The sequence below is a fragment of the Anomaloglossus baeobatrachus genome, chromosome 1, assembly GCF_048569485.1.
Source record: "Anomaloglossus baeobatrachus isolate aAnoBae1 chromosome 1, aAnoBae1.hap1, whole genome shotgun sequence".
In the NCBI taxonomy this organism is placed as follows: domain Eukaryota; kingdom Metazoa; phylum Chordata; class Amphibia; order Anura; family Aromobatidae; genus Anomaloglossus; species Anomaloglossus baeobatrachus.
The window spans coordinates 239,419,087-239,433,131 of NC_134353.1; positions in this window are offsets into that span (position 1 = coordinate 239,419,087).

Genomic DNA, 14,045 nt, shown 5'->3' on the forward strand with positions numbered 1-14,045 from the left:
CCCCCATCCATTGGGAGACTCACAAGGTTAAGTCTTGGGGGAGTTTTTGTTTTTCAAATTGTGTGTTAGACTGAATGTGAAGTTCTTCCCCTACATAGATCATATGATTGTCATATCAAATTACCTAAATCTTGCCTGTTTGTCCTCTCTCTTTCTGAAAGAGATGCTTTGAAGAAGTACATTTTAAAGAGTCTCTCTAAGGGTCACATAAGAAAAACACTGTGGAAAGAAAGCGCAATAGGGTCTTACCCCAGACAATTGGGGAAAATCAAGGAGGGTGGTCTTACTCACCTATAGGGGTTGTGAAAGTCACAACGCCTATACCAGCATATAAAAGTATCCAAGCCACGGCAGCGGACCCAAGGTTAGCAGATAACAGAAAGTAGTAGATAGGGATGTTAAACCGCGCCACTGACTCAGCCGATCCAGGAGATTAATGGATAGGTGTTGCTTTAATTCATTACACAGATCAGGTCAACGCGTTTCAGGAGTCGCAGCTCCCTTCATCAGGACAGTCTGGCAAGCAAAACACATCATTCTAGTGTGAACTTGAGGTTCAATCAAGTTCAAACCCGTGGGAAAAAATCCAGTGCGCATGTCAAGTCAACCCTCTCTCGAGGAAAATGTCCAGATCTCTGTTCCGTAGAAATATGGAGCTAGTATGAGAGGAGCTATACCGTGCGGGTGAAACAGTTCAAAATCGTGAGAACAATTCCAGTGAGCATGTCAAGGAGATCCCTCTTGAGAAATCCATTAATATGGAGCTATGTGTGGTCTGTAGTATGTCACAAAAAACTTTACAACTGATATATCTCTAGCTATTATTAAGAATACATAAATGTACATATGAAAAAAGTAATTGTATATAAAAAAATGTATAAAATTATGTTAAAACCTGAGGCTATGACCTGATCGAATTATTACAATAAAATAAGGACTACCTGACAGGATGTAAATCCTCTAAAAACATATTATAACATTAAACATCATAAAATTACATAAAAATCCATAAAAATTAGATTAGTGAAAAACACATAAGGACTCATAGTCCATGATATTCTCTAATCAGAGAAGATCCATTGCTTGTTAGACGGCGGCCCTGAACTATCCTATCCTTGGGGATATCATTGTCATTTCTCTTACAACACAGTATATCCATATTAAAGGGACTATCTTTGGGGAAAAAATAGTGAACTAATAAAATAGATCCGTTACTTCATTGAGCCCAAATGGTTTTAATGTGTTAAGTTTATAGATCCAATAGGTCTCTTTCCTTTTTAAAGCATCAATACGATTGTGTGAAAGAGGGGTTATCTGTTCGATCGGGGTGATCCTGATCTTTGCTCTCCCATTATGCTCCATAGTGATGTGTCTCGACAGACCATGTAACATGAATCCTATTTTAATGTTGTGTATGTGCGAGTTTAACCTCTTATGCAGTGCCTGTATTGTTCTCCCAATATATTGTCTATCGCATTCACATTCAATCAAGTATATCACAAAGTCAGACTGACAATTTAAACGTGATTTGATGGAAAACACTTCCCCCCCCGTTTTAGAGCAAAAATTGACTCTTTGGTGTTGAATTGACCTGCAGCATAGACAGTTCTTAGAGAAACATTTGAACGATCCCTTGGTATTATCCATGGCTTCCATGGGTTTATTTTCTCTGAGCCGGCTAGGAGCTAACTGGTTTTTTAATGTCGAGGCTCTTCGATAGGTGATCCCAGGCACTTCTGGGATAGCATCCTTCAGAAAGGGGTCATTCCGAAGAATACCCCAGTGTTTACGGATAATACTCTTGATCAAATCCCCATCATTACTGTAAGTCGTCACAAAGTTGGACGAAAAATTTACACTCATGTCCTTCATCCCGTGACTGTTTGAACTTACTAATTCTTTCTGTGTAAGTTTTTTGTTGATCTGATATGCCTTCTTAATTAATGGTATAGGATAGTCTTTCTCCAAAAACCTTTCTCTCAGGATATTGGCTTGTAGTTCAAAATCCCTATCCAAAGAACAATTCTTTCGGATTCTTTGGAACTGATTCTTTGGGATATTTTGTAACCATTTATTGTAATGGCTGCTAGTAAAATGAATATAGCCATTGCTATCAACTTTTTTGAAGAAAGTTTTCGTATGGATAGCTCCTTCATTATGTGATATAGTCAAGTCTAGGAAATCAATGCTGTCCTTATTTATAATAGGGGAGAAAATGAGACCCCAATTGTTATTGCATATTTGTCCTAGGAATTCATTCACATTATTTTGTGAATTGTCCCAAATCAGGAACAGGTCGTCGATGTATCTTTTATAGACAATAACATGCTTGAACAATACCGACCCAAAAATGTATAATAACTCAAACATACCCATGAACAGATTTGCATATGTAGGTGCGACTTTAGACCCCATCGCAGTTCCACAGCATTGGTGGTACAGTGTGTCTCGGAATGTGAAATAGTTATTACATAGTATAAACCTCATTCCTTCAAGGAGGAAGTTTTTTTGTCCTTCCGGCAGACGTTCATCCACTAATAGAAACTGTCTGAAGCACTCTATTCCCAATCGGTGGGAGATATTAGTATACAGGGCTGAGATATCCAGGGTTACAAAAACAAAAGTATCTTTCCACTCAATATTCTTAATTATATTAATAAGCTCTGTGGAGTCACGGAGATAGCTCCTCAAATTGGTGACATGACTTCTCATAATGCGGTCAATATAAGCTGCCAGATTTGCAGTCAACGAATCTATACCTGAAATGATAGGTCTCCCAGGGGGGTTCTCCAGATCCTTGTGGATCTTCGGTAGGTGATAGTAAAAGGCCAGTTTTGGATCTTTAATGTTGAGAAACTTAGCCTCATCCTTATTTAATATTCCTTCTTTGACCGCTTTATTAATCAAAGTATGGTATTCAATAATAGCTTGATTGTAAATGGCCATGTCCACAGTCTCATAATGAAGAGGGTTCGATAGGTTCCTAAGTGCCTCCTGTATATAGGTTACTTTATTTTGTACTACGACCCCACCACCTTTGTCAGCGCATCTAATCACTAGGTCAGGATTATTTTTTAATGAGAGTAAAGCTCTTCTCTCCTCCATATTTAAATTGGTTCTTATTGAATTCCTATAGCATGAGAGTTTTTTGAATTCTTCCAAAACTAAATCACTGAACGTCTGTAGATGGTGACCCTTGCTACGTATAGGGTAAAAATTGGATTTTGATTTCAAATCCGTATGATAAAAATTATTATCAGGACTCTCCAAGTCCATATTGGGGCGAGTCTTATGTATCTCAAAATGTCTTGTTAGAGTCAGTTTCCTCACATACTTCTGAAAGTCCAAATACAACTCGAAGTCATTGGCATTAGTGGCAGGACAAAAGGATAAGCCTTTCCTGAGAACTTTAAGCTCCCCTTTGGATAGCGGGTAATCAGATAGATTAAAAATCCCTATATTAGTGTCTCGTGTAGTGGATCTCTCCTCTCTTTTTTGTTTGACCCTAATTCCAGCCCTGGATCCTCTGTAGTGCTTTTTCTCTTTCCTATTCTTGGTGTTAAAAAGTGGGTTATGTGGCTCTGTGACTTTTTGGCCAGGGCTAAAAAAGGAACACAAGTATTACCTTTTTGGGAGTTATCAATGGTGATCGTGTTAATTTTAGGGCTTATATTCGGGGAGGCCCTAGGAGATAGGACAGTCATCGGTTCATTGACATTGGATATCTCTGGTAGGGGAATGAACTCCTCATGTGTCGACAGTTCAAGGAGATCTATGAAATCCTTGTCAGGTTCATCTAGAGGGATCAAATTATTGAGCTCTTTTTCTAAGGCTATATCTCTTTCCTTGCGGATTCTTTCAATCTGAATCCTTAAAGCTTCGAGTTGTCTTTTAGTACTCTCAAAATCTCTCAATTTGCCATCATTTTTAGGAACGTCTGTCAAGATCTCATTGGACGGTTCACTAGGAACCACTTCCTTAGGTGCCATGTTTAAATTTCCCCCTGGAGGTTCAATGGAGACTATTTTGAATTGTGATCCCCTTGCCGTCTCAGAGTTCAAGGGAATAGGGCCCACCATCTCATTCCTAGATGAGGATGAAGATCCTTTTCTGCTCTTATGGAACTTGCTGTTAAAAAAGCTCTTGCTATTGAAGCTATTAATCCTGAGCCTGCGATTGACAGGTTCTCTGGACGAATCACGAGGGATAGGAACCTGGGATTTTGAGGGAATCATGTCCTGCCTATCTCTCTGTAATTTTTTTGACTTCCTGAAAATCGTATCCTGTTCCATTTGTGTGAGTTTAGTGTTAATATCGGAATTGGCTATTTTATATTCAGGGTGCAATTCAAAATGACTGAGTTCTTTGTACAGATCCTCAATTTTAGCAGTGGCCTCATTGGCAATCATAGTCCTTTTCTTATATAAACATTGTAGCATATTCCTCATACAATCATTCAGGATCCCCTCCCATTCCAGTGAAAAAACCGGATCAGAGGGGAAAGGAGAGTCATGTTTAATCCTTAAGCCCCTAGGGCACAACTTCTCTTCCATATAGATGGTCAGAAAACGGGCATCCAACCCAAAGCGGAGTTCTTCTTTCAAAAGATCCTCCAGTCGTACAAACAGTCTTTTCATGCTTAAAGTATCCTCCTCTGAATAGACATTGGGTAGATCCAAATCACAGTCAGTATTGATCAATTCACGGGTACCTACTGTTTGTAGGATTAGTTTTTCCCTAGAGGACAACCGGTTGTTGAAATAATCCATTATATAGTCAAACGACCCTCTGCAGCTATATCCACCAAGGGAGCTGGTCACACCAGATCCGAATCAGTCAGAGAAAAACACTGTGGAAAGAAAGCGCAATAGGGTCTTACCCCAGACAATTGGGGAAAATCAAGGAGGGTGGTCTTACTCACCTATAGGGGTTGTGAAAGTCACAACGCCTATACCAGCATATAAAAGTATGTATGTGTTTTGCTTGCCAGACTGTCCTGATGAAGGGAGCTGCGACTCCCGAAACGCGTTGACCTGATCTGTGTAATGAATTAAAGCAACACCTATCCATTAATCTCCTGGATCGGCTGAGTCAGTGGCGCGGTTTAACATCCCTATCTACTACTTTCTGTTATAAGGGTCACATAAGGCCTTCCATCTCACCAGTCATCGTGGAATTCTTCTTTGTTAAGAAAAAAGATGGGGGGGCATAATTGTTTGGATTTTATAGTTAATACTAAGATTACTTATACATAATCCATACCAACTATTTCTGTTTCCTGATCTTGTTTAATCAATTAGAGAAGGCCAGGTAGCTTTCTAGATTGGATCTGAAAGGCGCATATAACCTCATATGTGTTCACTAAGGTGATGAGCAGAAGACTGCCTTCAATACACCTGAGGGTCACTTTCAAAATTTTCTGATGCCATTCGGTTTGACCAATGCTTTAGCATCTGGACCATGTTCAGCAGATGCTTCAAGTTTTTTGCAATAAGCATTTATTTTACAAACTAGAGAATTATCAGTCTACGGTAAGGCAGAATCAGTTTTAGGGTCATTTGGTTGCTGCTAAAGTTTTTCAGATGGATTCCGTTAAGGTAAAAGCCATTATTCATTAGGTACAACTTACTAATCTTAAAGCTTTACAGGGTATCCTAGGTTTGCTAATCATTACCGAGGTTGGCGCGACTAAAAGTGGATCTACTAATCCCCAAGCACTCTGTAACTGGAGTTTACTCGGACTCAGTTCCGGAGTTACATCCTCTCAAGTGAACTATCTGTAACCAGCCCCAAGACGGAGTCCTCCTGCCTCCAACCTCCGGTTCCATTGGGTATAACGAATGGTTACCTATGGTCATAGTGACCTTGGCTGAAATATACATGTTCACTTTGGCACTTTCTCTGTTGTGTTCAACTGTTTTTTAGTGATAAGCGAGTACCAAAAAGCTCGGGTGCTCGAGGCTCGGGCCGAGCATCCCAAGATACTCGTGTACTTGGCCCGAGCCCCGAGCCCAATGTTATCCTATGGGAGACCCGAGTATTTTTCTGAAATGACCCCCAGCAGCATGTAGAAACCCTAAAAATGTCACAAAAGTCTTAGAAGAGTGCTCAAATGACATGGCAACAGCATGGGGAAGACCCCTTTAAGCATTTATCACTCAAAAGTCACAGCTGTGAACAATTTTGTCCGAGTTTTATGCCATTTTTACGGACTCACCAGAAAACCTTCCAAAATGACACCAAAATGAATTTTCATGGCGGAAATGTTAAGGGCACATACCCAATAGTGAGATAGAGCTGGTGTATGTTACTTTTTGAGATTAATACATGAAAGATTTTACGTAAAACATTGTGTGGCACTCCGATGTCCAAAACGCACGTTTTGTGCTTTTTACTAGCGATGTCGGCCATTTTTCTTTTCATTCTATCTCCCGTCGGTCGGTCTCGCTCTGTCTGTCTCTCTCTGTCTTGTCTGTCCCCCTCTCACAGTCTGTCGGTCAGTCTCCCCCCTCATTACTTACCGTTCCCCGATCACTGCCGCGGTGCTGCACAGCTGTTCACTAAACTCCGGCGGCTTTTCCTCTTTTGAAAAAGCCGGCCGCTCATTAAACAATCTCATATTCCCTGCTTTCCTGCATTTCGGCGCCTATGATTGGTTGCAGTGAGACACGCCCCCACGCTGAGTGACAGGTGTCTCACTGCACCCAATCACAGCAGCCGGTGGGCTTGTGTATACTGTGCAGTGAAATAAATAATTAAATAATTAAAAAAAACGGCGGGCGGTCCCCCCAATTTTAATACCAGCCAGATAAAGCCATACGGCTGAAGGCTGGTATTCTCAGGATGGGGAGCTCCACGTTATGGGGAGCCCACCAGCCTAACAATATCAGTCAGCAGCCGCCCAGAATTGCCGCATACATTATATGCGACAGTTCTGGGACTGTACCCGGCTCTTCCCGATTTACCCTAGAGAGAGGGGAGCCAGCACGATCTGAAAATGGCATGCGTCATATAAAAAGTGCAAATTCACAGATTTATTCCAACTGTACTGTAATATAAATGAGATTTTTAGCAAATAATTGATCAATTCTTTGAGCCACCCCTGCCAACGTCACGGCAAATCTCAATAGGGGGGTCCTACTCTATATTCTGTATTTCATGTGCCATGCGGCCTCCTAGATAAAGTTAAAAGCAGAACCATAATGGAGCACACATACCTGTAACCTGTATATATAACCGCTTCTATGTTGCAAAAGAGGCAATTGTGGTTAGAGGCCAGCCCAGGTCCCAGCATGTGGAGCAAGCTCTACGCATACCAGGACTATATCAGAACTGACCCTCCCAGTGCCAGACAGCAACCATTGATAAAGGCGGACCAGATCCAAGTATGGTGCTTAATCAGCAATGCCTGTGGAAAGGGTGAGGCAACTGAATGTGTACAGCTACCAACAGGAGGAATATATTGCAAACCAAGATCAGGCGTGCATAGCATGGTGGTGACCAGCCACCAGACATTTGTAGCATAACTACAATCAAACAGAGAGAGAGGGGAGCCAGCACGATCTGAAAATGGCATGCGTCATATAAAAAGTGCAAATTCACAGATTTATTCCAACTGTACTGTAATATAAATGAGATTTTTAGCAAATAATTGATCAATTCTTTGAGCCACCCCTGCCAACGTCACGGCAAATCTCAATAAGGGGGTCCTACTCTATATTCTGTATTTCATGTGCCATGCGGCCTCCTAGATAAAGTTAAAAGCAGAACCATAATGGAGCACACATACCTGTAACCTGTATATATAACCACTTCTATGTTGCAAAAGAGGCAATTGTGGATAGAGGCCAGCCCAGGTCCCAGCATGTGGAGCAAGCTCTACACATACCAGGACTATATCAGAACTGACCCTCCCAGTGCCAGACAGCAACCATTGATAAAGGCGGACCAGATCCAAGTATGGTGCTTAATCAGCAATTATTCCAACTGTACTTTTTATTATAGTACAGTTGGAATAAATCTGTGAATTTTCCCTTTTTATATGATGCATGCCAATTTCAGATCGTGCTGGCTCCTTTTTCTCTGTTATGACTGTAGTTATGCTACAATTTCTGGTGACTGACCATCCCCATACCATGCACACCTGATTTTGGTTTGCAATGTATTCCGTCTGTTGGTAGCTGTTCAGATTCAGTTACCTCACCCCTTTTCACAGGCAATGCTAATTAAGCACCATTCTTGGATCTGATCCGCCTTTATCAATGGTTGCTGTCTGGCACTGGGAGGGTCAGTTCTGATATAGTCCTGGCATGTGTAGAGCTTGCTCCACATGCTGGGACCTGGGCTGGTCTCTATCCACAATTGCCTTTTTTGCAACATGGAAGCGGCTATATATAGGTTACAGGTATGTGTGCTCCATTATGGTTCTGCTTTTAACTTTATCTAGGAGGCTGCATGGCACATGAAATACGTAATATAGGTTAGGACCCCCCTATTGAGATTTGCCGTGACGTTGGCAGGGGTGGCTCAAAGAATTGATCAATTATTTGCTAAAAGTCTCATTTTTTTTTTTATTATAGTACAGTTGGAATAAATCTGTGAATTTTCACTTTTTATATGATGCATGCCAATTTCAGATCGTGCTGGCTCCTTTTTCCCGATTTACCCCAGTGCGTTGGCAAATCGGGGTAATAAGGAGTTAATGGCAGCCCATAGCTGCCACTAAATCCTAGATTAATCATGTCAGGCGTCTCCCCGAGATTCCTTCCATGATTAATCTGTAAATTACAGTTAAAAAACACACACACACGAAAAATCCTTTATTAGAAATAAAAAACACTAACAAACTCCCTCATCACCAATTTATTAATCCCGACAAACCCTCCATGTCCGGCGTACTCCACAGTCCTCCAGCGTCGCATCCAGCTGTGCTGCATGAAGGTGACAGGAGCTGCAGAATACACCGCCGCTCCTGTCAGCTTCACACAGCAACTGAAGACAGCCACGCGATCAGCTGAGCTGTCACTGAGGTTACCTGGATCCAGCGGTGGATGCAGCGGTGGCCGCGGGTAACCTCAGTTACAGCTCAGCTGATTGCGCTACTCACCGCCGCTCCGGTCAGCTCCACGCAGCAACTGAGGTGAGTATAGCGATCAGCTGAGCTGTCACTGAGGTTAATCGCGGCCACCGCTGGATCCAGCGGTGGCCGTGAGTTACCTGACTGACAGCAGCTGATCGCGCTACTCACCTCAGTTGCTGTGTGAAGCTGACAGGAGCGGCGGTGTATTCTGCAGCTCCTGTCACCTGCATGCAGCAGAGCTGGACGCGACGCTGGAGGACTGTGGAGTACGCCGGACATGGAGGCTTTGCCGGGGTTAATAAATTGGTGATGAGGGACTTTGTTAGTGTTTTTTATTTCTAATAAAGGATTTTTCGGGTGTGTGTGTTTTTTAACTGTAATTTACAGATTAATCATGGAAGGATTCTCAGGGATACGCCTGACATGATTAATCTAAGATTTAGTGGCAGCTATGGGCTGCCATTAACTCCTTATTACCCCGATTTGCCAACGCACTAGGGTAAATGGGGAAGAGCCGGGTACAGTCCCAGAACTGTCGCATCTAATGTATGCGGCAATTCTGGGCGGCTTCTGACTGATATTGTTAGGCTGGGGGGCTCCCCATAACGTGGAGCTCCCCATCCTGAGAATACCAGCCTTCAGCTGTAGGGCTTTATCTGGCTGGTATTAAAATTGGGGGGACCGCACGCCGGTTTTTTTAATTATTTATTTATTTATTTTACTGCACAGTATAGACACGCCCACCGGCTGCTGTGATTGGGTGCAGTGAGACACCTGTCACTCAGCGTGGGGGCGTGTCTCACTGCAACCAATCATAGGCGCCTGTGGGCGGGGAAAGCAGGGAATATGAGATGGCTGTGTGCAGAGCACAGCGCGCCCGCCGGTATAAAGGCTCGGTCACGCTGTGCGGGCCGGCTAAGCACTGCAATTCCACAACTAACAGGGCTGTGGCATTGCAGTGGTCTGCCAACCAATCCTTGCATGAGGGCTGGCTCTCAAAAGAGCGCCAACATGCAGGGATGAAGACCACGAGTACAGCACGAGTATCGCGAAATTACTCGGTACCCGCCGAGTAGCCCGAGTACAGTGATACTCGTGCGAGTACCGAGTAGTAACAAGCATACTCGCTCATCACTACTGTTTTTATATTATTTTACCTGTGTTTTGACTCCAGTGGCAGAGCAAATTGCGCAGTGGTATTATTTTTAGACTATTTTCTTTAGAAGTTCTACTATATTGATTGGTTATATATAGTATGCTCTACTTATATGCTTACAGTTTCTTTTTTAAGTTTCTAATTTGCACTATAAAAACACTGCTACCACAATTTATTAACTTTATCTAAACTACTCCCTGGTGGCAATTCATTACATTCTATTGTCTCTGCACTGCCTCATTATGTGCCCATTTATTGTCATTCTCCTGGCTTTGTAATTGCATTGAACTAATCTGTTTTTCTTTTCCTTTTCTCACAGTTATAAGTAAGATTCTGCCCAGCTTTATTGTTTGTTCAGCACATGCACTCACTGAGTATACATCTGTATCTGCTCAGGAGCATGAATTATCCATTGCCATGCTAAGCAGAGATTCTTTCTGCACTCACAGAGCCATCCTGCCTCCCTGTGACATCACTACGCTCTCACATGATCAGCACAGTGACATGTATATGTGGCACCCCTGAGCCTTCAGTTGCCACATGGTACTGCGCCTCATTTAAGGTGTAGTATTCATTCCGGATAAGTAGAAGGTTCATTGCCGGTGTGTTCACATTTCATCCATACACACAGCTTTGTAGCAAACCACTGGGGCTGGCTAGGGTAGATGTTGGAAGTGACTGTCATGGGAATGGGACTTTCCATTCACTAGATAGCACCTGGGAGGTGAAGCTACACAGGGGGTAAGAAGGTGCAACATTCCCACATAGTAAGTACGCTCAGGACAGATAAGGAGTCAAGACAGGACCTCGGTGCAGGCAACATCACATCGCTGAGGAAGGAAGCAAACCGGGGCACCCGCAGCTTGCAGCTGGAAGCTCAGCCCGGGCCCTCCAAACCTGGGGTGAAGAAAACTCTTGGAGAAAGGCTCATCCTTCACTACAGCGGCAGTGACCCTCGAATTATCTAGGATCAACTGAGGCCCATCATAGTGGAAACCGGCACTGCGCAGGTGATGATATTACAGTGAGTTAAGAACTTGAACTGCAATTCCTGGTGTCGTTCCCATCCTTGCCGGCACCGTCGCCACGCGCTCAGCGCCATCATCTACTACTACCACCATCATCCTCCCTGGGGCCTAGCTCTACCTTTGGGGAGCTGCAACATCCGAGCTGCGTTACCATCCACCCCAAAAGAGAGAGACCTTCTGCAGCAGCGGCTTCCCTTATAGCCGCATACCACAGGTGGCATCATGAGACAAATACTCCCTTCATCCCCAAACCCCTCCACTCTCTTTAGTGACACCGACAGGGTCACAGAACCGAGCCAGGCCACCGTGACAAGCCAAAAAATCACTGACCCAGTGACGAATGGTGAACCCAGGGACCCCATGGGCGCATCATTTCTGGCATCATGAACAGTATTTCGTGCCCGCGACAGCGGGTACTGTGTGCCTTGGAGACTGAAAAGTTATGGGGGTTTTTTTCCGAAAACAACAGCCGCCATTGGCCATGCAGCATGAGAAAAGAAGGGGTGTGCCATCATGGGTGGAGCCCCAGAATAAGCATGAAAGAGAGCTGCATTGCTGGAAACAAGCCATAAACCCTATGCCTCTACGCCATGGCGAGAAACGATTGATTGAGACATGTCCAGTGAGGAGGAAGAACAGACCATTGCCGTTGCCGGAGCTGCCACACCAACACCAGTCCCGGTGCTACCGTTTGCTATGCTGTACCTTCCGGGAGCATCATGGCTGCCACAGTATGCTGGGGAAGCGTATACCTTGACTGACTTTAAAGAGAGATTATACGGTTTGTTTCGAGTTTACACCCTAACAGAGGACCAGAAGACCAGCATCCTAATCGGACAACTGACTGGAATGGCTCGACAGGAAGTCAAGTCCCGGCCAGAGACCGATAAAAGAGCAGTGAAGGACATTTAAGCTAAACTTAAAGAAACCTTTGACACCCGCACAGCCGCAGAGATAAAGATGCAATTTTATTGGTGCAAAAATAAAGCACAGGACAACGTAAGAGACTCCTTCTGGAGGCGATAATAGCGGTGCGGCAGGTGAAACCAGATGAAGTCCGGGATTAGGATCAGTTGCTGACCGAACAATTCATAGAAGGACTATTGTCCGATACTCATCAGACCCAATTGCGCATCGTGACCTTGCAGAATGCTAACCTCAGCTTTGCAGAATTTAAAGATCGGGCCATTCGGATGTTGCGTGAACCAGCTCACCGTAATGCCTTGCTTCCACAGCCGGAGTTGACACCGGCGACCCCAGTGATGGTGGGGGTCCATGAATGAATCCTGGGTAAGGACTTTGTCATTGAATTGCGAGACCAGATTCTGGAACTGATTCAAGATATGGCTGGTTCGACAAAAGTAACACAATCCCAGCAAGGGGTTCGGCGGCCAGCAAACATTGAATTGGCCTCGGGCCATGAGGACCTGCCATGGCAGAAGCGAGGGAGAAACCTGCTGCCCCCAGTTCCTGACCGTTATGATGCTGATGGTCAACCAATTTGCCATCGCTGTGACAAAAGGCCCTGTCACACACAGAGATAAATCTGTGGCACATCTGTGGTTGCAGTGAAATTGTGGACAATCAGTGCCAGGTTTGTGGCTGTGTACAAATGCAACAATATGTCCATGATTTCACTGCAAACACAGATCTGCAAAAGATTTATCTCTGTGTGTGATGGGAACGAAAGTGGGATATTATACTAGAGGATGTCCAATGAGTGTCCAGAAGCAGGGGGTCGGGACCGGCCCTCTGGTACCACCACCAGCAGTCAAGAAAGAGTAAAGTGGATGTTTCCTTATGCTAAAGTTAATGTTACCCTTTATTTGACTGCACTGAATATTTGATCTGTTCGGATGTGCACAGTGTTATTATGTTTGCAACGTTTGAAGTAATCCTGCCTCCCATAAAGGGACGAATGTTATTATTATTATTATTTATTATTATAGCGCCATTTATTCCATGGCGCTTTACAAGTGAAAGAGGGTATACGTACAACAATCATTAACAGTACAAGACAGACTGGTATAGGAGGAGAGAGGACCCTGCCCGCGAGGGCTCACAGTCTACAGGGAATGGGTGATGGTACAATAGGTGAGGACAGAGCTGGTTGCGCAGTGGTCTACTGGACTGAGGGCTATTGTAGGTTGTAACTGTTTCTATGCATAACCAAAATTGCATGTTTTCTTACAGCCCGCAGACGTGCTGGGATTTGCTAGGGAGGTATGTGGTGTCCTTGAGGCTTCAGTCGTCACAGGGTACTGCACCTCACTTAAGGTGCAATATTCATTCCGGAAAAGAAGGAGGTTCATTGCCGGTGTGATCACATTTCATCCATTCACACAGCTTAGTAGCCAATCACTAGGGCTGGCTAGGGTAGATGTTGGAGGTGGCTGTGATGGGAATGAGACTTTCCACTCACGAGTTAGCACCTGGGAGGTGAAGCTACATAGAAGGTAAGAAGGAGCAACATTCCCACATAGTCAGTCCGCTCAGGACAGGCAAGGAGTCAAATCGGGACCTCGGTCCAGGCAACATCACATCACTGAGGAAGGAAGCAAACTAGGGCACCCGTGGCTTGGAGCTGGAAGCTCAGCCCAGGCCCTCTAAACCTTGGGTGGAGCAAACTCTGGGAGAAAGGCTCATCCTTAACTACACTGGCAGTGACCCCTGAATTATCCGGCATCGAGTGAGGCCCATCATGGTGGAAACTGGCACTCCGTGGGTGACGATATTACAGTGAGTAAAGAACTTGAACTGCAATTCCTGGTGTTGTCCCTAT